Here is a 24,667-nt window from a genome sequence, read left to right as displayed (position 1 = left end):
ACAATTAATTTACAATGCAATTATTTCTTGTTCAATAGTTCCACATGACATCTTATCAACCACTTTGTGGACAGAGTAAAAATATTCAAATAAGAATAGCAATTCAAAAATATGTATATAATCAATCGTTAGACACCATGTACATGTAAACACGGCACATACTCATAACTTTGTATTTCTCACTTACCTTAATGGCAAATCAAATTTTCACTGCTATATCATATAAAACTGTCTTGAAGATTTAAAGCACCATCCTTCCTTTCACCTCATCATTCTTCCCCTTCAGAAAGGAGCAGACAAATCCTCTAAGGCCTTGAGTAAGAGTGACTCAGAGCTGTACCCTGGGCGGTGTGGGTTAACTCTCCAGGTCAGTGGTTCCCAGACTTTTTAGAACCACTACCACTTTTTAGAATACCAAATTGTATTAACCCACCTATCTGCAGTGGACATGAGGAAGTTGATATTATATTATAACTAATGCATCGTGTGTCAGCGCTCTGCATTTACAGACTATGATGTTTTACTGATACAACTATATCGCAAAATCACTGAACATTTATCTTTTAGTCATCACCAAGTAAAATGTTGTGATTTGTTTGGATGCTATTATGAAAATCTTTCCTTCAATCTTTCCTTCAATCACACATTGAATTTTTGAAGCATGACCCTCATCTGCCGTCCTCAATAACAGGAACACTGCAAGTGCTCCCCCAGCCATGACAGCCTCTCCTGGCCCTGAATGACCCCATCGGTGTACAATCTCAACTAAGCAACACTCCCCTATCTAAAATATACCCTCTGTTCTAGACTGGTTGTAAATGTTTGTGGTGAAATGCCTGGAAAAGCGACCGGGATCAGGAATATCTGCACTGTAGTGCTAGGAAGTATACCTGGCGGGAGGAGTCAAGATGGCGGGCTGACACCGCCGAGTGAAGGCTGCTGCATGGTGCTGCTCTGCCCAAGAACTGCTTAATGTAGCGATAACGACAAGAACTTCCTTACACTTAACCGGCAGATTCAGAAAGCCGGCCAAGCCAGCCAAGACAAGCAAGAAATTATAGCGAGTAAACGCGCTTACGATAAAAAATGGCAGGCTGCAGATTTAGATTGCTGGCTCTGCCTCTTTGGCTCTGCACCGCTATCCCGACCTTTAGAAGTTTTCCGCCCCCGACTGCCTGCCGGATTCTGAAACGGTCCCAATGATACGCGCTCTGCTTCAACTCTGCAGCGGGAGTCTGCTTCGCTCTTGGACCTACGCGGTGGCCCGCCCTGCTTGCACGCCAGTAGGGATAGCCAGCTGGGCGTACTCATCGCAGCTGGGCGCTCACCTGAATCTGCACTCGATCACACTGAGAACGCCGAGAACGCTGAGGAGAACAGAGGCGGAAAAGTCGATGTCCGCATGGCAGACGAGGTCCACACGGAGCCGGAAGACCTGCCTGGCAGGGAGACAACCAAACGCTGGTACGATGGCGGCAGCGGTAGCAGGGGTGGCGGCAGCAGGGGCGGCTGGCACTATTAAGGAAACCCAACACGTACAAACTATTAGCTTAAATGCTAACAGTGGGAACGAAAGATAGAAACACTAAAACGGATGATTTAAGTGAAGGAAACATACGCTGTGAAGTGAAAAGTGCTCCTTTTATTAAGGGGGGCGGCTGTACTGAGCCCAAACCTGGCTCAGAACAAATGGCAGAGCCTAAAATCAAAAAGAAATTGAACGATAAAGGTGAGGACACTCTATCTGTAAAGAACTTAACAATAGCAGAAAAGTCTATTGGGAGATTAGTAGTAGACAAAACTGAGACTAAGTTCGGAATCTGTGGAATGCAAAGCTCGGATAAGTCGCCTAGCGCAAACGGAGAATCAAGTTCAGATTCAATAAAGCTAGTCCTGGAAACCCAGCTGGAGACTAGAGAAGATACACCGAGTGGTGGCAATAGGGCCACTCAGAGTACAGAAGAAACAGAGGAATTGCAAACTAAGGCTCAAAATAAAAGGGCGGATGAGTCTATTATTAATACTAATCCCCAATCGCAGACTGATCAAAACAAAACAAGGGAGAAGAAAAGCGGGGATGGCCTGCCTCATGAATCTATGGTTGTAACAGATGAAGATTCTAATCTAGAATACGAGGAATTGACAGAAGATGAGGGTGTAGACGAAACACCTAAAGGTCTAATTAACAAAAAAACTGCATCAAAGAAAATTAAGATGAAAGTTAAAACCAAGCAAACAAATCTATCACTAAAGACAGCTAATAAGGAACTTCCAGGAAACAAAAAAAGCCGCTTAATAGATGATAGCCCTCTGAGAAGATGGATGGAGGAAAAAGGAGGTGTTAAGAATATGGCTTTAAGACTATCAGGCGCCAGCCCCGATGACGGGCACAGCACTCAGGGGGCTAATACAACCAATCTTACAGATTCCACTGGTGACTCTAATCTAGGTGTAGCATCTATAAATCAAGAGACATCTCAGCATGTGGCCTCAACCAACATAGAATCGGTGAAAGGGATTAGAACGTGGGCTTCCCCAATAAATACAATAACCTCTCCCACTCCCATTCTCAATATTTCTTCTACTCCTTCCACTTACAATATAGAGGCAAATGAATCTGAAGACCAGGATCTCGAAATAATCACCCACAACTCTGATCAACTAATGGAAGGCACAGAATCTATAATATCAAGTTTGAGAAAAATCCAAATACTGCCAACTGGGAACCCTGCTGGGAACCCTGCTGAGAATACAAGTGAAAACCTTGAACAAGAATTTATAGAGTTGAGGACGGATGACTCAAATATTAAAAGCCTAGAAACGTTAGCAGGTCCCATATCCTTATCTGGTCAAAGACTTCCACAAATGGTCTCACATAGTTCCTCTAACTCCTCAGACTCCACAAAGATATCTATGGAATCAATTATGCAGACTCTCTTAGAGCAAAGAGCGGAGATTCAACAACAATATCTGCAATTAAGAGAAGACAATACTAAGCTGCAAGAAACTATGAGAGACATCTGCCAAGGCCTGGGAGGCGTGACAAAGGAGATAGAAGACATAAAACAACGAATTGTAGAAGTGGAAGGAGACGTTAACAAGACTACATTAACAGTTAAACAGAATACATCAAGAGTTTCTAAGCTAGAAGATAAAGTGGAGGATTTGAAAAATCGAGCACGAAGACAAAATCTCAGATTATTTGGTATACCAGAAGGAATGGAGGGGTCCGACCCGAGGTCATTCATGGTGAAACTTCTTCAAAGAGCCTTCACGGATCTTGCTGATTGGGACTGGGATTCTCAGCTACAGAGAGTACACAGACTGCCTCTGATCCAAAGAAATACAAGCAATAAATTCCCTCGACCATTCTTGATTTATTTTGGCAATTTTCTTTTGCGGCAAGCTGTTTCGTTGAAAGCCAGGCCCAATAACCCTGTGACTGTGGACAACTTAACTTTTTTTGTGAAATCTGACCTAAGTAAGGGTACAATGGACAAACGTTGGGAGCTCAGGAAGATGTTAGATGCTTTCAAAAACTTAGGATGTATGGCCTATCTTCAAGAGCCTGCTCGCCTTAAGGTTATACGCAATGGTCATGTGGTTTTTCTTACTGACCTTGCAGCCGCTGAACAAGCCCTGGAAAAATTCTCTTGGGAAAACGAACGGGAAAAAGAAAAACAAAAAGAAAAAGAAAACTAATGTGATGAGAAAACTGGAGCTCACACACTAATGACACTATCTAGCTTCTGACTTTTTTTGAGTCCTTTATATTGAACTTTTTCTATCTTTTAAGTACGATTATGCAATAGTTTCTTACCACTAACTTTTTCTGTAGGTGGGTTCAATATGCTTCTATGTTTATACTTTAGGTGTGAGCTAACATGGAGAAACTTAAGATGTGGCATGAGCAGACTATCATGCTAGCACCTTCACTTTGCTGCCCCTACAGCGGCAGCTTAAGATAGAGGGGTGCTCCCCCCTAAGGGACGGGAGGCTGCGAGGGCGGGGCTGGGGTCCTTGCAGGGGAGGGTCCGACCTTTCGGGTCGGGGTGGGGAAAAAATGTGGGGAAAAAAGTGATTGCAGGATTCGACTATTTTTTAAAGATTAGTGGAAAAAATTTAATTACTATGAAAAGGGCAAAGATAGAGGGGAGAAATATGTACTGGAAAATCATCAAGATACTATAATGTCTAAACTAAGAATACTAAGCTGGAATGTAGATGGCCTAAATAGTAAAAACAAAAGGAATTTAGTACAAGAAGAGATCAAAATGTATAACCCTAATATAGTTTTGCTTTCAGAGACCCATATCAAATATCAAGATCGCAAGCTACTTTCACAACTGAGCTATGATTTGGTTGTATGCTCTACCTTAAATGAGACCATTAGGGGGGTAGCTATTCTAAAACAAAGAGGAACTCGACTAGAAACAATTGAAACTGCTTCAGATGCCAGGGGTAGGTGGGCAATTGCGCAGATGCAAGGAGATAATGTTAAACTGGTACTATGTGTAGTATATGGACCAAATATTGACGATCCCAAAGTTTTTGAAGAGTTAAGCTTAGAACTACTTGCATGGGAGGGAGAAACCATCATTGCAGGGGATTTCAACTGTGCTATTGATTATAAAGTAGACTCCACTGGGCAAAGTAAACATAAAAGAATGCATAAAGTTAGAGCAGCAATCTCAGAATTAGTAAGATTGAACAATGTCAGAGATGTATGGCGATCAAAACACCCTATGTTGGCAGGCTTTACTTATTATTCTGCACCACACAGATCTTGCTCAAGAATTGATATGATCTGGGCTTCTGAACAAACTATACAAGATTTACTACATCACTTAAAAAACATATTCAGGAGTTTATTTCAATTAATATTAACTCGGCTAATATAAACACGGTATGGGATACATGCAAATGCAGCATCAGGGGGTTTGCCCAACAATACATATTTAGGCAAAATGCTGAGGACCGCAAAAATAATAAAAAAACGATTTCCATTATACTGAATATGGAAGTACGCCTTGCTGAGGCATCACGGCACTCAAAAAACAATATAGAAGGGATTAGACTAAAGCTGGCGGAATTACAAGCAGGACTAAAAAAAACTTTGAGAGAAAGATACATTTCCAAATTACAAAAGTATAAATTTAGTCAATACGAAGGCGGCGACCGCATTGGGAAATTACTAGCTTTTAAAACTGCGGATAGGAAAGCCAAAACAAAAATTAAAGAAATAATAGGATCAGATTCAAACTCTTACGAACGAACGGATCAAATATTGAACCAATTTGTTAAATTCTATCAACAACTCTATACACCAGAGGCTACACCAGCAAAAGCAGATATCATACAATATCTAGACAAATATCTAACTTCACCTCGGGCGTTAAATACAGATGTACTTCAACAACTAAATTCAAAAATAACATTAGATGAAATAAATCGAGCAATTGATAATTTACCCTTAGGGAAGGCGGTTGGAGAAGATTGTTTACCTGTGGAATTCTACAAACTCTGCGCCCAAGAATTACTGTCTTTATTTGAGAGGGCGATAAACTCAAATATTGTTTCCAAACAAGCACCTCCATCATGGAAAATTGCGAAAATTATCTTTTTTTTGAAAAAGGAAAAACCTGAAAAAGAATGCGGATCATACTGACCGATCTCTTTACTCAACTCTGATGTAAAAAAATTTGCTAAAATCCTTGCAAATCGTCTAGCTCCCTTCATGCCAGATATTGTTAATCTTCAACAGCATGGTTTCGTAATGGGCAGAGATACTACCATGCATTTAAATACATCAATTACAGCTTTTGATGTAGCTGAAGCTACCCACACCCCGCTCGGTATGATTATGTTAGATGCGGAAAAAGAATTTGACCGAGTGGGGTGGGAATATCTGTGGGAAGTATTAAAGAAATTGGGACTTTCTGGGTCTTATTTAGATTGGGTAAGGTCTCTTTACGATGAACCACTGGCTATGATAAGCTACAAAGGCAAAGACTCAGCCAACTTCAAGATAGCAAGAGGCACAAGACAAGGTTGCCCCCTTTCCCCATTACTTTTTGCTCTTTCTTTAGAACCCTTTTTAAATGCACTAAATGAACAAATTAATATTATCCCAGTTAACCATGGGGGCATAGCTCTTAAACTAACTGCTTTTGCTGACGACATAGCGATATACACAACTGACATTAATAAAGCTATGCCAGAAATTATCAATGAAGCACAAAAGTATGGTAGAATTTCTGGATATAAATTGAATGTGAGTAAAACTCAAATCATAGTCAACTATACCCCGGATACACATATTTATGACACTTGTAGAGAGGCTGTCTATCTAGGTATTAAACTAGCTCCCAAAGTGGGAAAAATTTTGGAAACGAATTACGAGACATTCTTAAAAGAAACTACCATAACTCTTAAAAAATGGCACAAAATCCCTCTCAGTTTATTAGATCGACTCAATTTGATTAAGATGAAAATACTACCCAAATTACTTTATTTGTTCAGAGCCATACCATTACAACCGAATCAACTTTTTTTCAAAAGGCTAGACGGTATATGTAGTAGCTTTATATGGGGGTACAAAAAGGCACGCAGGGCTATAAAACTTTTGGCATTGCCATTATCTAAAGGGGGACTTGCTTTTCCGGATTTTAATTTGTACTTCTTAGCTACCTTTTTTTTTCGAATAAGGAGCTTACTAAAAAATGAGCCATCTCTATTTTTTCACCAGTATATGCTAGGTGCTGAATCTAACCAATTCCTACTTCGCGCCCATGATCCAAACTATTTCAAGTGGGTCAAATTTAAGACCGCAAAACACGCTATAAAAATTTGGAATAAAATCTTGCACATCAGTAAGAGCTCATTTTACAATGCTGAACTTAGACTATGGAACAACCCAGGTCTCCCGGGTATTTTTTCAGATGGGACAGGAAATCGCTGGATTAGTTGCGAAATTAACACACTAGGAGATCTATTTGGAACTAATGGCTTGTTAGATTTTGAAACTTTGAAAATAACAAACGGTTTAACGAATGAAATGCACTTTAAATATCGCCAGTTAAGAGACTTCTTTTATAACAAAATGAAAATAACGGAAGCTATTCAATCTGATATTCTGGAGTGTATATATTCTGATAAAACCAAATCACTCATAAAACTGGGATACCAACTCCTAATTGAAGACAAATGTGAAAATACTACCAAATTGGCAACTAAATGGTCTCGCAGACTAAACTTTGACATAAACTTAACACAGATCGGAAATGCCCTAACACACCTACGTGATGTAGTACATTCCTCTAACCTCAGAATGCAATTGTATAGGACAATTACTGAGCTATATTACACACCACAGAGAATATCCTCATGGGCGCAAGGGAACTCACTATCTGATAAATCTAAATGTGCAAAGTGTAACACATATGCTGCTGGTATTGAACATATGCTATTTTCCTGTCCCGCACTCTCTATTTATTGGAATGGAATAACAGACCATTTTAAAATCAATCAGATAAAGATACCTGAACTTTCTCCACAGTTGGTCTTACTAGACATTCAAGAGATCAACTGTCCCAATCGGGACCTTATAACGATTCTGTTCGCTTGTGCAAGAATAATTGTAGCAAGGGCATGGATCTCTAAGGATCCTCCAATCGTAGCTGAGTGGCTAGCTTTGGTTACCGAAATTAGAACTATGGAACTCACACTTGCTAAATACAGAGGACCAAAAGCCCTTGCTAGAAAGGAAAAGATTTGGAAACAATTTTTTGAAATATAAGAAGTGGGGACTGTCTGCAAAATTTTTACTATGAGCTAAACATTCTTTCTTTCAACTGCTCCTCTTTTTTATATCCTTTTGTTGTTTAAGCACCTAAGTGTTTTTATATCTCTCCTCTATCCATTATTTTTTTCTGCTTTTCTCTTTTTCTCTTTGTTTACTCTCTTTCTTTAACTTTTTTACCTTCTTACTCTCAAAACTATACTTATATGTTTACTACTATGTTTACCCAGTCCTTTGGAATTTGTATCCATGTATTACTTTGGTTTTTGTCGCATCCTGCAACAATAAAAAATATTTTTAAAAAAAAGATTGCCGAAAGTAGTGTGGCAAATTGGGAGATCATTAATTGCCCAAAGTAGTGTGGCACATTGTGAGATCATTTATTGCCCAAAGTAGTGTGGCACATTGTGAGATCATTAATTGCCCAAAGAAGTGTGGCACATTGTGAGATTCATTGATTGCCCAAAGTAGTGTGGAAAAATCTTCTTTTGCAAAAAATGTTTTTAAAGATGTATCAAATATAGAATTGTATGTACATTTGTTTGTATTGATATTCAATATAAACAAATGTACATCTTTAAAAACATTTTTTTCAAAAGAATACTTTTCTCACCAATGAGATATCTTGAATAAAAATATTTTTTCTAAAAAATAAAAAATAAATAAAAAAAAAACAAAAAAAAAACAAAAGGAAGTATACGTGGCGTAAGGTATCGAAAAGTGCGCCAGCACAGAGGGAGAGAAAAAGATTGCAGTATCTAAGTAGATTTGATGCTGTTCTATGCTCTCCCACCTATTGACACAGTGGAGCAACATTGGATGCTGCTCTGTGTTGAATCAAATCTTAATAAACAGTTTCCTAAGTCAAAAGGTAAACTCTTTGATAAGGACTACCTTGTGCTTGTGCTTTGTATAACAAATTGTTCCAGGGCCCACAGGTTTGTTCAGAAGTCTGTGGTCAGTGCTATTGACTGCCAGCATGCTGAATACCAAGGTTGCCAAGTCTTGATTTCTCCTCATGTCTCTTTAATCTACCACCAAACACTCCAAGTCCCCTTTTCTTACTTTTTGGGTACATAATTACTCCTTCTGAAAAATATTTCACTCTTTATTTTCGTCCTTCTTTCCCTTTTGCATGTTTTTCCTTTTCTTGCTTTCAGTCAAAGTCATATTAGAAAATATCAGTGCCAAGAAAGGAGTGCAGATGGGTCTCACCTACTACCACCAGCTCAAAATAAGCACTGATACTGCCCTTGGTGCGCCAGACCACCAATCCATCATGGTAGGTCTGAAATCGCACCCAGGTGCTGGTCAAACATTAACTGTTGTTTTTCTTTTTTTTCATTTGTCATTTTATTGAGCATTTTGATTAAAAAAACATTCCAGAAATCCAAAAAACAGATACGAGAACTCAAAAGTACAGCGGTATTTTGAATGATACATGAGAAGCCAATAATAATTAGGTGTCGATAACATTCATTATAATGTGTGGCCATAGAAGAACAAATCTGCAAAATTCATTGATTAAATATAGCTGCCATGGCTAGCTTCCATGATTTGGTGGTGATGCACTTCCCATGTGGGAGGAGAGTAGAGTGGAGAGGAAAGTGTAAGTTAGAAAGAGGGATAGCAAAAAAGGGTAGGAGTGAGAAGGGGACAAGACCTGGATCGAGGGTGTTGGTCTGTAAATAGGTATCCCGGGGTGGGCAAAGTTGTCTGGATCTGGTGTGATTAGAGGTTTTGTTGATAATAATGTTATCCGAGCTTCTGAGAAAGCTTACCCAGGCCCCCCAAGTGTGATAGGAAATCGATTTAAAGTATTTCCAATCACAAAGGTTCATTTTGACCTGAATAATAGGAATACTGCTTTGTTAAGCTGGAAGTTGGGGTATAGATATTCCAGGAGCTTATGCGTATGAGGACTGGTTCCAGAGTCCCTTTACATTAGAAAATGTTGGTAATGGCTTTATTGAAATCTTCCTATTATGAGTAGAGTCTCGAACAGAAAATACAATGATTACAAGGTCAAATATTCTGGCTACGAAGTTCCAACACTTGGCTGAGTTTATCAAACCTCGTCTGAAGAGTTTGTCCGGGGTCCAAAACGATCTATGTAACAGACAATATTTACACCATGAGATTATGGAAGAGATTGTGAGCTTAGTTACATGTTTCCATTTAGGAGACTAGTTTTACTTACACGGATGGGTGTATCCATCTTTGAGGCTGGGGCAGAACAGTTTTTTTGAGATTTTTGTGTGGTATTTGAGGTGTATTCCTGAAGGACTTTAAACAATTTACAAGTTCGGTGATATTGACCTTGTCATAGCCGGTCGCTCATCCCGCCGTGTGACTCCTTCTGAGTGTGCCGGTCCCCCTGCTCGTGCCGCCTGGTCGCCGCTGCCCCTGGACACAGGTGCCTTGGCTGTAGATTTTACTTCTGCTTTGTGCCTATTTCGCCTGTATCCCGCTCTGTGCCTTTTGTCGTTTGCCTCCTGTACTGTCCAACTCCACGCTTGTTCTGCCGCCTGTGCCCATTTTTGTGTTGTTCTCTGCTCTGTGACATATTTTTGCTCACCCCTGTGCCCCTGTACTTGTAATCTCTGCTGCCTAGTTTACCGCTGTTTTCTACCCACTCCCTGCTCCCTGCCACTGCTCCCCCGCGGCCCCGCCCCCCTTCTCTCCTCTGTTCCCTCTTCCCTCCTAGTCGCCACCCTGCTCCCGCCTCCCAGCTGCTCCCCCCTCGCCCCCCCCACTCTCCATTTATGGCAGAGTACGCACGTACGTGCAGTGGGCACGCCGATTCTGCGCCGAAGGCGCGCCAAAGGCAAGCCCGTCTGCGCCTGTCCGCGCCTGGACCGCGCCCAGCGCCAGACCCCTTGACCCCCGCAGATGCCATCCCACCTGCTGTACGTACGACACCGCCACCCTCAACGCTCTCAACACCGGCCGGACCCCCGGTTGCCACCGAGCCACCCCAGGACGCACCCACGGACCCTTCACCTGCCAATCCTGCAAGTTCTCCTGCATCCGGACCTGCACCGCACCCGCCAAGCCGAGCACCAGCAGCAACCACCTGAAGTGCATCCTGCTCAACACCCGCTCCATCCAAAGTCATCGAGAAGACCGTCAACAGTCAGCTTGCCGCCTTCCTCAAGACGAGCGGATCCCTCAACCACTCGCAGTCCGGCTTCCGAGCCAACCACAGCACCGAGACCGCCCTCATCGCAGCCACTGACGACATCCGAGCCCTGCTCGACAACCTGGAAAAAGCGGCCCTCATCCTCCTGGATCTCTCCGCAGCGTTCGATACTGTCTGCCACCGCACCCTAGTTCAACGCCTCAGCAACATCGGAATCCAAGAGAAGGCACTGGAGTGGATCATCTCGTTCCTCGCCGGAAGAACCCAGAGAGTCCGCCTCCCCCCGTTCAGATCCGAGGCCACCGAAGTCATCTGCGGCGTACCACAAGGATCATCACTCAGCCCCACCCTCTTCAACGTCTACATGAGCCCCCTCACAGCCATCGCACGCCAACACAACCTCAACATCATCTCCTACGCCGACGACACCCAGCTGATCCTCTCCCTCACCAACGACCCAGCCACCGGCAGAACCAACCTTCACGAAGGGATGGAAGACGTAGCCGAGTAGATGATGAACAGCCGCCTGAAACTGAACTCGGACAAGACGGAAGTCCTCGTCCTTGGATCATCACCCTCTGCCTGGGACGACTCCTGGTGGCCCCTGCCCGGGGCAGCACACCCAAACCAACGGACCACGCACGCAACCTGGGCTTCATCCTGGACTCCTCCCTTTCGATGACCAGACAAGTCAACGCCGTCTCATCATCGTGTTTCAACATCCTACGTATGCTCCGAAATATCTTCCGATGGATCCCCACCGAAACCAGGAAGACGGTCACCCAGGCTCTCGTAACCAGCCGACTGGACTACGGAAACACCCTCTACACCGGAACCACAGCCGAACTGCAGAAAAGACTACAACGCATCCAGAACGCCTCCGCACGACTCATCCTGGACATCCCCCGACACAGCCACATCTCCGGACACCTGAGAGACCTGCACTGGCTCCCCGTCAGCAAGAGAATCCCGTTCCGACTCCTCATCCATGCACACAAGGCCCTCCACGACCTGGGCCCCAGGTACCTCAACATCCACCTGACCTTTTACACTCCCACCCGCCAGCTACGATCGGCCAGACACACCATGGCCGCCGTTCCACGCATTCGAAGAGCCACCATGGGAGGAAGATCCTTCTCCTACCTGGCAGCCAAGACTTGGAACACCCTCCCCATCCACCTCTGTCGTACCCAAGACCACCTCTCCTTCAGGAAGCAACTCAAGACCTGGCTGTTCGAGCAGTAGCGGACCCCTTCCCCCCCAAGCGCCTTGAGACCCTCCGGGTGAGTAGTGTGCTATACAAATTCCTGATTGATTGATTGATACAGTGGAGAAGTGTGGCTCAATGGTTAGAGCGGCAGACCCTGATGCAGAGGTTTAGCCCGGGACCAGGGTTCGATTCCCCGCCTTGGCGGGTCTTGGCCTCATAATTCCACGGACCTGATCATTCTCGCCTCAGTGCCTATTCTAATCATGGAGTCCCACTCTGCAACTCTGGGCAATAGCTTTCTTAATCTCCACAACGGCCCCCTCAACGCTAAGGATGCCTGGCCTCCACCTTGTGAGTGCCCAGGAGTGGAGGCCTCACAGGGAAAGCCAGGACGGGTTCCACAGCGGTATTCGTACAAGTGCCTTGAGACCCTTGCGGGTGAGTAGTGAGCTATACAAGTATCAATTTACATTTACATACAATTAAATGTAGTTTTCTTAGAGTGCTTGAGGGCTCAGTAAGACTTGGCTCCAGTTAATCACAACTTTGAGTTTATGGACATTGTAGAAATCTTTATCAGGTATGTTAAAATCAGTTTGTAAGTGTGAGAAGGGGATTGGGTTGGTCCTATTAAGAACATCCTTAATGTACAAAATGTTATGTGCAGACCAGGAGTGTCAGTGGAGAGTTTTGCACTCAATTTTATTAGTGGATTTTGTTACAGCGAAGCATAGGAGTAGTATTTGATTTTGACAATATATTTGTTGTCTCAGCGTTTAACTGCTATTATTGTGTCTCATATTACATTTGAGGAGTGTAGGGGTTTACAGTGTTTAATTGAGATAGCAGATAGGGGCTGAATGGGTAAAGTATCCTCTCTAGATACATGCCCAGATGGGGTGGGGGGGTCAACTGTAGCCAATGTGTAGATTGTCTGAGTATCAATGCCAGTTGAAGTTTGCTGAAGCTGGAAGATTGACTCCACCTTACTCTTTATCCAGTAAGAGAACTTTGGTTGACATTCATGGCCTTTTACGATGCCACATAAATTGACTGACAGTACGACTACCCTGGGTACCGATAGATTGATCACTAAAGGGCTGGGGATACCAAATAGCGGACGATACATAACCGTGACTCCAAAAGCCTACACGGCTGGTGAAAGCTGCTATATAAACACTGATTTGGCCCATTGGGATGAAGGAGGAATGAGGACTTAAAAGCCACCCAAAATACCATGGCTACAAAACCTAAAACCCGTTCCACCAAAGGCAAACTAGATATACCCCTGAGACCAAAAAAGTTAGGGGTAGAGAATAGTATCCCTGCACTCCACAAAAGTACCCCCACTGCAATAGATCTAATGCTAAAAAAAGGTGGCGGGTGAGATAGAACGCACAGAAAGACGTATATCCAGGACATTAACCACTGTGCCACTTTCACCCACGCAGACTGGGGATGGGAATTGTAGCCAGTTATCTATTAATGATACCCAGAATGATTTAATTGATGATGTCCGATGTGCCCAGATAGTAATAGAGGATGAACCACTGATAAAGGCAGGGGAAATTATAATAGCTAATAAGAGAATCAGAAAAGGGGGGTTGAAAAACCCACAAACACGACATCTGAAGAAACCTGCAAGGAGTGGTAAACTAAGAGCCAGGGGGGATGAGGTCTCTGCACCAGAAACTAGTGGCCGTTTTATCCCACCGGGGTGGTTGAATGATGTAATCCTAGACCTGCAAAAGCATCTAGAAACCTTTATAATTAGCCAAATCAAACCACTGGTCAGTAGACTGGATAAAATAGCACATGAAATACAGAAGCAGGGCAAGGCCAAGGACACACAAACCGCAAATCAACTAGGGAGTGTTAGTCCAGAAATCACCACTCCACCCCAACAAACCTGTCAAACCAACAATTGTGTGAGCAATGAGCAATGTAGTATTGCACAGGTGCACGCCGAGTCAATACCACCAGTGAATATGGGCCAGGAAGGAAGAAGGAAACCACAGGGAAATGGGGGCAATGATATAGGACCAGGACAGGGATATGCCGCACATATGTACCCAGGATCATCTGCTATGCCTAAGCAGGTGGAAACCCAACTAGGTTTTGAGCACTATGACAGACACCAAGCTCATTTGCCATATGTAAACCTCCCGCCGGAAGCCAGTCCCTTTGCAGTCATATTCACGGGGGTCCCCGAACTCAGAATAGGGCAGAGAGAATCACAGATGGAACTTAAAGGTAAGGTTGTCAATTGGTTAAATATCCACAGACCATTGCAGGGCGAAGAAGAGGGGGAAATCCTACATGTAAGAAGGGTAAACTGGGTGGGCAGGAGAAGAAAAGATAGAGAAGGTAACTGCATAATTGCAAACTTTAAAAACCCAAATCTAGTGCAGTACATATTGGACAATCAAAACAGAAACTCCACGAGTACAATTAGGGCAATGCCACTAGGTTATTTTTACCCCAGGAAACTTGTTGCGTACCCCCCAAACCCTAAACAGGGCACCAGAGGAAGAATTGTGGATGACCACTGGGTAACTCATAATGATTTTACTACTCAGTACTTCCCACACACCTGACTGGAGGAATGAACTTCATTGCTATCATATTCTAGCCTTTCAAGAGACATGGGCAGTTAACCCGGCAGTGTACCAAATAGAGGGCTACAAGTGCTTTGCAGTTCCAGCACAGGAAAGCAGAGCAGGGAGAGCGAGAGGAGGACTGTCTATCTATGTTGACCTAACCATAGAAGGGAAATGGTCAGTGTCAGCCTGGACGTAGCATACCCTTCAGGCAGTAACGTTCCAAGGCAGAGGGCAGAAATTACAACTTTTTAACATTTTAAACCCAGGGCCCATACAAGGGGAAAACACTGCTTTATTGGAGTTAAATGATAGATTAAGTGAAGAGGCTGAACAGAGAAAAGAGGGGGGAGCCCAATTATACTATTGATGGGTGACTTTAAGTCCCACCTTTGCCCAAACCTTTCCACCACACTAACAGATTGGGATGCTTGTCCACTAAGAAAGGGGCCGCATTTTGAGCACACGCAGGAGGGCACATTACTATCCACACTAATAGATACCTACTCATTAGTGCACACTATGGATATGGTAGCACAGGAGAGGGAGAGTACACATGTCCCTACATTTAAAGGTAGAGGTTGTTCTTCAACAATCGACTACATACTCATATCAGCTTTTGCGATACCACAAATTATAAAGGTCATAACAAAATGGAGTCCCTTTAGTGACCATAACCCACTAGCTGCAGAACTAAGTCACATGAGTTGTAGGAGAAAGAATAATAAAAGGGAGGGCAGGCTGCAGCCTGTAGACCAGGGGAGGTGCCTTAAGTGGACAAAAATAAACCCACAGGAATTCTACAAAACTTTAATCCAAAAAGGGGGGAAATATGTAGAAGAATGCCTGAACCCCCAAATAGAAGGCTCAGATCTAGTAGCATCGTTTGAATCCCTAACAAAACTAGCAGATAAACTGCTGGAAGCGAAAGGCCCTACTAAGACAGCAAATCACCCACGTTTGTTTGACACAAGCTGCTCTAAAGCATTAAGGAACCTAAAAAATGCCCTCAAATGCAAACCAAGGAATATCGCACTAGTGGCCAATTGTAGACAAATCTACAAGTCTAGTGTCAGGGAGAGGAAAGCAGCGCTGCAGGCAGAAGTCTGGGCAGATCTAAGAGAGGCAGGTGAAAACAGGGACTACTCTGAATTCTGGAGAATTGTGAATAGGCCATGTTTTCAGGACAATACCGCCCCAGTTATTACCTCTAGTATCCTCCCAGACCAATGGGTTATGCACTTCGAGGGCTTGTATAATAACACCAAGATGGTCACGCAAGAGGGAGCGTGGGAGGGTGACAGGAGTGTGGAATTAGCTTTTTCCTTGGAGGAGCTAAAAACGGCAATTCAAGGTCTTACCCCCAACAAAGCACCAGGACCTGATGGAACACCCCCAGACCTATACAGAAGTAACATAGATCTCTGGGCACCAATTTTAACAAGGGTTTTAAATGCAGCCATTAGGTCTGGCCTACCACGTTCCTGGTCCACCGCACTGATCGTACCCATCTTTAAGAAAGGGAGTAGAGAAGACCCTAAATGTTATAGGCCGATTTCTTTAATTGATGTCTCTGCGAAAATATTAGGGCGGGTGATCTTGAATCGGCTAATAGACTGGACGGAGGAACACCATACCATAGTGGATACCCAGTATGGTTTTAGAGTGGGCAGATCTACTAGTGACCAGTGTCTGAACTTGTACCTGCTAACGGCCAAATACACCAAAGCGAGTAATGGCACCATTTTTATGGGGTTCATGGATCTGGCAGCAGCTTTTGACAATGTCAATAGAAGAAAACTATGGGCCATGATGTACAACATGGGCATGGAGGTGGAGCTCATTAACATCCTAAAAGAGTTTTATTGGAACACCACGGCTAGGGTGCGCTTCAGCCCAGAGGGGGAGCGTACTGAGGCTTTCCCCTGCTCAGGAGGTGTAAGACAAGGATGTATCCTTGCTCCTTTTCTCTTTTCACTATATATTAATGGTATGGAAAGCACCCTCATTTCCCTTGCCATGGATTGCCCGAGAGTAGGATCGCGTCAAATCCCAGTACTATTGTACGCGGACGACGCAGTCCTGCTGGCCCGCACATCGAGGAGCCTACAAAAACTGGTGAACGGCTTTGTGAAGTTTATGGCCGACCTGGACCTGTCGGTAAACTTAAAAAAATCCTTTGTCATGGTGGCCGGCAAAAAACCAGTTAAGAAGCCTGTGTTCAAAATAGGGACACATACTATGGAAACAGTTTATACTTTTCCCTATTTGGGTCTCTTGCTGGATGGCGATATCCACTTTAAACCGCTGGTGGATGAACATTGTTCTAAATTGGTGTCTTCCAATGGGCAATTCTAAGCTTTGCGCATAGACTGGGGCGTTGGTGCCCTGAACAAAAAATGACTTTGTATGGATCAATCACTATGCCAAAGGCACTATATGGCTCGGAGGTATGGGGATTTAGGGACCCAAAAAAGCTGCAAATCGAAGAAGACAAGTTTCTCCATAGAATACTCAAAATCCCACATTCTATCCCCGCTGATATTGCTCATTCAGAACTGGGGATCTCGGACCAAGTGAAGATTAGGCCAATCACTGCATGGATCAGAATATGGACTAACCCAGAGGCTGAATTGAGCAGGGAAATCGCCAAAGACTGTTTGCAAAGGGACAATGCATTGCAAATCCCCTGGTTAAAATATGTTAAAAATACTTTGATAAGTATCGACCAGTCTCATTTGTTTTCTGACTAGTCCCTAATTACAAACAATTGTAAAGCTACAGTAAAGAAATTGCTCCTAGAAAACTTTGCAGCAGCCAGACTAAATGGGGGAAAGGTTAAGACATCAGTAATTGCACATGGTTTAGTGGACAATGGGGTGGGCATGGAACCTTACTTGTTCCTGATGTATATTCAACAGGCCAGATATTTAATGTGCCGTTTTAGGCTCAATCTTTTACCTAATATTTAGGCCTATCCTTCAGGTTTTTCCTGTAACGATTGAGCAGAAGGGTGCCTGCGGCTGCGACAATAGGTTTCCGCAGGACACCCTTCATTTTGTACGTTTATGTTCATTTTATCAACTGCCTAGGTGTCGATTCCTGGTTCACATTCTTAGAAACCAGAAACTACGTCACGCGAAAGCAGCCCTGTTATTCTTACAGAAAGCGAATGACACATATACCTTGTGCGCCATCTCAAGATTTTTTAAAGTAGCAGTTAGATTGAGAAATACAAGAAACTAATTGAACTGTGAACTGGAACCTATTTCTACCTCTACTCTTGACTTATATGCCCTGCTCTTGGTGTTTCGTTTTTAATCTTTTTAATTTGTTGTAAAGTTCAGAAATGTAATTTAATGATCTTTTACGGGTAAATGTATTGTTATAATGTATTTTTATGATGATTTTTAATTAGCGAAATAAAAATTAACTGAACTTACCTGACTGACAGTCTTGTTGAGAACTTTAAAAAAGATAGTAGAGAGTTGTATTTGGAACATGTTTATTATGACATTTACCTGAGGTGCTGTTAGCATTTTGGTGCATCCAATCTACCCCTCCAGGTCATGGGTAACCATGTCATGATGATGCCTTGTATTTTTTAGGGATGGTGCTTTCAATATGAGTGCGAGAGTCGACCTTGGTTTATAGAGTTGTAGGCATAGGTATTTTTAGGTGATGGTTTTGCCATTTGAGGTTACTGTTACCAAGAATTACAGGTGTAGAGAGTGGGTTTAGGGGGAAGACCTGTGTTTTTTCTTTATTCAGTGGGTTTGCGAAGGCTTTACCTTAGGCATTGATTACCTTTGTAATTTCGGGTATTGATGTGTCTTCATCTTTGGAGAAGATGAGGACATCGTTGGCATAGGCTGCTACATTAAGGGTTTGAAGTCAACTGGGATGCATTTTATAATGGTATTATGATGTAATTTAGCTATGAGGAGCTTAATGGCTAGGAGAAAGAGAAATGGGTATAAGGTCAGACTTGCCTCGCACCCTGAGATAGCTTAAATCTAACAGTTAATTATCCATTTACCTTGACTCTGGCCAACAGTTTGTCATATAGTTCGAATACCATCCGCTCAAGGGTCAGTCCTATGTGGAATTTGTGAATCTCTGATCTTGGAAAAGTCTAAGAGACTTTATATAAAGCTGTTTCAGCATCTAAGGACATAACCATCACTGGGGAGTGGAGTAAGGGGGCTTTTCAAGAACATGAGCAAAGAGTCTGATATTGTCTGAAGCCAGTTTGGGAGGGGTGCATTTATAAGTGGAGTAATTTTTCCAGTCTGGTAGCTAGGATTTGTGCATAGATTTTACAATCTACATTAAGTAAGGATATGGGCCTGTAACTTTTGGGTTCAAAATTGTCTTTGTTTTCCCTGTGGATGACTGTTATTATGACCTCTGAGAAGTTAGGACCTGTTTGGCCTTTGGAGAAATAATAGTTGAAGAGGTGGCTGGGAGGGTTTTGTAAAAATGACTTTTGAAGCTGTCAGGCCCCAGTCATTTCTTTATTTTATGTCCTTTGATCACATTTTCAATTTTTTTGTGTTTCAAATGGTTTGTTAAGGAGGTCTGATCCTAACTTTAATTGAGGGAAGTTTCTTGTTTTGGAAGTATTTTTCGCAATCTGTAATATCTGGTTGCAGTTACATAGCTCTTTACAATATTCTGCAAAGCAGCTTGCTATACTAGCCTCAGTCTCTGTTTTACTTTAATTGCAGTTATCAAGGAGTTCTGGCTTTTGACCTTTAGGTAATTTGCTAGGAATCTCCCTGCTTTGTTGAAATTGCATTGTTTTTTTTGCTTTATTGGTGTTCAGCCATAGGTGAGCCCTCTCGCTTATTAGTTTGCTGCCTTGGTATTTTAGGGCTTTCAGATTGTTGCTTGTTTCAGTAGAGTGTGTTGATATTAGAAGGTGTTCAAGTTGCTTCCCTTTGGATTCTAGTACTTCAAGTTTTTAGTTGGCTACCTCGTTTTTATTGGTCATGATACTAATATTCTCCCCTGATTGTTCCATTCATGGCTTCCCAGAGTGTTTCTGGAGAGCTCCCAAAAGAGACCTTTTCTATGAAGTAGTTTACGATTGCAGGGCGTGAGAAAGTGGCTCTATATGTACTGGACCAAAGTAGAGTACAGTGTGTATAGAGACCACAATCCCCAGAGGTATAATAGAGGTTAAAGTCAGGTTTGACCTTACTCTTTAAAGCAGTAGCTTGGTCGAGCAGTAAGGCAGTACCAGAGGACATTGTAAAGCATGTGTTGCACACACTCAGGCAGCAAAAGGTTTCACACACTCAAGAACTTAAATCTAGGCCAATTTTGTTTATATCCAAAGATATAGTTATTTTATTTTTGGAACCAATAGGTATCAAAATATACTTTTCTCGATATGAGTACTCTCATGTAATTACTTTGCAAAGGGGCAATAAACTTTGTAAACACAATAGGTACAATGGTTTCAGTAGGCAACACAATTCTAAACACAATTTAACATTGAGCTCAATAGGGTTTTCTACATAAATGCAGTTGATTACTTTATAGATTACTTTTGTAAGTTCATAACTGGACCCTAGATTCAGTCCAGGGGTCTCAGCTGAAAACAGTTTAGTAAAAACGTTGTAGTTATTGCAATGATTTCTAAAGCATTTAAAGGTATTTTAAAAGTTGACACTTAGAAACTTTTTAGTGCAAAATCAGCAATGTTAGCCAATAGAAGGAAATTCAAACCACAGGCAAAGTAGGTTCTCGTTACTTTTGTAATCCAGTACTGGACTCCTAGGTTCAGCAATGGGTTCTCTACCTAATACAGGTAAGTAATTTTGTTTTAGTAGTTGGTACGATTTTTAAGGAATATTAGTAACTTTCAAAAGTAGACAGAAGAAGTTTCACAGAAAAACAGTCAATGGTTTCCTACGGACAAAATTTAGATTACTAGTAACCACGGTTGTGATTACTTTTGCGGTTCAGTACTGGGCTAAAAGATACACACTGGCTTCTCTCCTGATTACAGGTGGGTACTTCGGATTTCAATATTCGGCTGATTTTAGATGAATATTTTAACATTCCAAAGCTTCACACTTGGAAGAATTTTCACATAAAAACAGTCAATGGTTTCCTACAGCAGAAATTTAGATTAGTAGCAAACACGTTGGGATTACTTTTGCGGTTCAGTACTGGGCTACAAGGCACAGTGCTGGCTTCTCTCCTGATCCCAGGTGAGTAATTCGAAATTCGTTATTCAGCTGATTTTAGATGAATATTGAAAGTTTCAAAACTTCACACTTAGAAGAAATTTCGAGTCAAACCAGTCAATGGTATCCTATGACAGGAAAGTGAGTCATCGGTTTTCAGGTGAGTGTTCGACTGGTGAAGTTAAGGTTCCGGGAAAAGACTCAGGGGTCCCCAAGGGTCAGGTAGGTACATTTGGTACATCCTCAGCAGGACAGGGGGGGCCGGGTGCTGGGGTAGTTAGGCCCAATGTTATCCAATGAGAGGCAGGGGGCATTCGGTTGGTGGCTGCAGGCTAGCAGGCCACGCAGCTGTGGGAGCTGGGCTCCTGGTCACTTGCTCAGGGCAAATGGGAAAGTAGGATAGGACAAAGGTTGCACTCCAAGGGGCACTCGGCGGTGGGGTGCAGAGTGCTGTTGAGCCTTCGGGCGCTCAATGTTATTCGAAGAGAATCTTAAAAAGGGAACAAAGGCTGCAGGCTCGGGTACGGTGGATCTTCTGGAGTGGCCAACACTTCGAGGGGTAAGTTGGGATCTTGGAGGATAGGTAGGCACCCAGGAGTTAGGCGCAGGGGGCCGTGGGGCGTCGGGTGTAGGGGTGTCTTTTGAGGTCAGGAAATCTTACCCCATGCTGGACACGGTAGAGGGGTCCCTTGTCCTGAGGCTGCAGGTGCCATCGGGGTCGTCAAAGAGGGTCCTTGTCAAGGAAGGTCCTTGGGCACTGGATTCCAGGTCAGAATCGCCGGGGGGATGTCCTCGGGGTCTTGATTCACTCCGGCACAAGCCAGGCTTGGTGGGTGCAGAGCAAAGTGTGCAGGGTTTGCAGTTCCGGGCTAATGCCAGGGCTTGTTACTTGCTTTGAGCAGTACCACTGCTTGTGGGAGACCCAGGTGGTCAGAGTAACAAGGCAGTCAGGTCCTCCAGGGTTTTTGAGGTTGCTGACCACTGGAGATGCAGTGTTTAACAGGAGCAGGTTCGAGGATCAACAGGCCGGTAGGGCTTGGGCCAAATCAGTTGGTGTCTTCCTCTTTTTAGCAGCTGCACAGCAGGTCTTCGTGTTCCTTGATCTTCTTTCTTGTTTCATGATCTGGATCTGTGGAAAAAGGATGCCCCTAAATACTAAATTTATTGGTGTTACAGGTAGAGCAAGGGCAGGGACCAATGGGTCCCTGTCCTGGGGTGGGTACACCCCCTAGCCTGCTCCTCTTCTGTGGGCAGGGCTCCCCATCTTCAAGATGGCCGGAGCCCGGGGTCATGCATCACCTCGCCTCTCCCACCTTAGGGGTGGAGTTGGCAAAGGCTGGCACACCCCCCTTTCTGACATAGGTTTTCCCACCAGTTTTCCAGCCAGATTGGGGGTTAGAACTGGTGAGGGACAGTTGCTGAGTACAGCAATAGGTCTGGAGAAGCTCACAAAGGCGGAATGCCTTTGAAGCTTCCCCTGCCCATCCTGGGGGAGGAGGCTTGGCACCCCGTCCCAGGATGTGCATTGTTGCAGGCCCAGGAGAGTGGGTATCTTTCCACCCAGGGGTACAGCAACATGTCTGCTGTGTGGCAGCATAGGCAGCCTCTCAGACAAGACGTGGATTGTAGGTTAGGTTTAAGGAGGCATCTCTAAGATGCCCTCTGTAGTGCATTTTACAATAAATCACACACTGGCATCAGTGTGGTTTTAATGTGCTGAGAAGTTTGATATCAAACATGTCAGTGTTCAGTGTAGCCATTATGGTGCTGTGGAGTTCATAATGACAACCTTCCAGCACCATACACTCTTAATGGCATCACTGCACTTACATTTCCCAGGAATGGCCCTCGGTACTGTAGGGGCACAGGGCTCAGGCACCTGTGCCCACACCACTGGCATAGGGCACCCAGCTAGAGGGGTGGCTGATGTATGCCAGGGCAGTGGGTTTGTGGGCAGAGCACAGAGGGATGTGTGCCATGTCGACTCTTTGCTTAGTTCTGCACCTAGACACTCAGCCTGAACAGGCAGTGTGTGGGTGTCAAGGTACAGGGCCCCTAAGGGTGGCACAATAAGTGCTGCTGCCCTTAGGGGTCTTCTCTTGTCACAATGACCTGGGTACCTAGGGTATCATTTACTAGGGGCTGAAATGTGGCCAGAGATGACAATTGGGTTTAGGCTTTAGTATAGTTTTTAGGGCAGGAACACCGGCCCTGGGTACCTGATTGGCAGGGACCCAAGGCACACCAAGGAAAGTGCATCAGGTATAAGGCAAAAAGTGGGGGGTACTGCAACAGAAACTCACTTTCTCACACAGGGCATATTTCTTCTCTACTAGTTGGGTCACTTAGTAGTGTCTTGTTGCAGCACCATCATTTATCTTGGTTTTAAACGTTAAGATATTGTAATGTCTAGTTAAATAAAGGTGTGGTCCAAAATAATAATTCTTTCAATCATGGTGTTGGAGCTGGAAGGAGTGAATTTAGACATATTTACTCATGCACTGTGTTCCCATTATTATAACTGTGACCCTTTTCATGCTTTTTCTTGCTTTTATGAAAATATGTGTAATATTTCTATAAGAATATATTTCTTTTTAATGAAGTACCTTGAATTTCAATTTGAGTGAGTTTCTGGTTTGTGAGAATGTAATAATAAAGAATGATGATGGAATAAACTCAGATCAGTTGACTGGGGGGGGGAGTGCTTGCAATGTTTATTCCTCTGTTCATCATCCCCTTTGGTTTTGCTTTGTTCAACCTAATTTGGCAGGGTATGCCCAGAGGTGGGTCCCTTGCTCACTTTGCCACTGGATTCAAGCTAGCCTGTTTGATGATTGCTGATTAGCCAGAAACTGGTCCCAGGATGTTTGTTTCCGGTCCAGGGAAGACATGTCTTGGCAGTACGGGCTGGACTGTTCCCATGAGGCACAGAGTGAGTCTGACTTGCATATGGCCATGTCTGAACTGGGGGGGTGGAGTGAGTTAAAGAATGAAGATGGATTAAACCGAGATCAGTTGACTGGGGGTGAGTGCTTGCAATGTTCAACACTCCATCCATCATTCCCTTTGGTTTTGCTTTGTTCACCCTAAGTTGGCAGGGTATGCACAGACGTGGGTCCCTTGCTCACTTTGCCACTGGATTCAAGCTAGCCGGGCTGATAAACCAGAAACTGGTCCCAGGATGCTTGTGTCTGGTCCAGGGAAGACATGGCTTGGCAGTTCGAGCTGGACTGTTCCCATGAGGCACAGGGCAGACTGATTTGCATATGGCCATGTATGAACTGGGGTGGAAGGGTGATCTAAAGAATGATGATGGATTAAACCCAGATCAGTTGACTGGGGGTAAGGGCTTCCAATGTTCAACACTCCGTCCATCATCCCCTTTAGTTTTGCTTTGTTCGCCCTGAGTTGGCAGGGTATGCCCAGACGTGGGTCCCTTGCTCACTTTGCCACTGGATTCAAGCTAGCCTGGCTGATAATGGCTGATTAGCCAGAAACCGGTCCCAGGATGCTTGTTTCCAGTCCAAGGAAGACATGGCTTGGCAGTTCGGGTTGGACTGTTCCTATGAGGCATAGGGTTGGACTGATTTGCATATGGCCATGTCTATGGCCATGTCTGAACTGGGGTGGCAGGGTGAGCTAAAGAATGATGATGGATTAAAAGCCAATCAGTTGACTGGGGTTAGTGCTTGCAATGTTCAACCTCCCCTTTGG

General features: G+C 43.7%; 1 protein-coding gene across 1 annotated transcript in view; it reads right to left on the bottom strand.

Moving 5' to 3' along the window:
* The window catches only part of LOC147706973 (cysteine-rich venom protein-like), a 422,922-nt gene that overhangs the window by 341,618 nt on the left and 56,637 nt on the right, over nucleotides 1-24,667 (bottom strand). The window lies entirely within an intron of this gene.

The sequence above is a fragment of the Lissotriton vulgaris genome, chromosome 6 (genome assembly GCF_964263255.1).
Source record: "Lissotriton vulgaris chromosome 6, aLisVul1.2, whole genome shotgun sequence".
Classification (NCBI taxonomy): domain Eukaryota; kingdom Metazoa; phylum Chordata; class Amphibia; order Caudata; family Salamandridae; genus Lissotriton; species Lissotriton vulgaris.
Note: the sequence above shows the minus strand (reverse complement) of the source record. Positions and strands in the feature narration are given on the sequence as shown.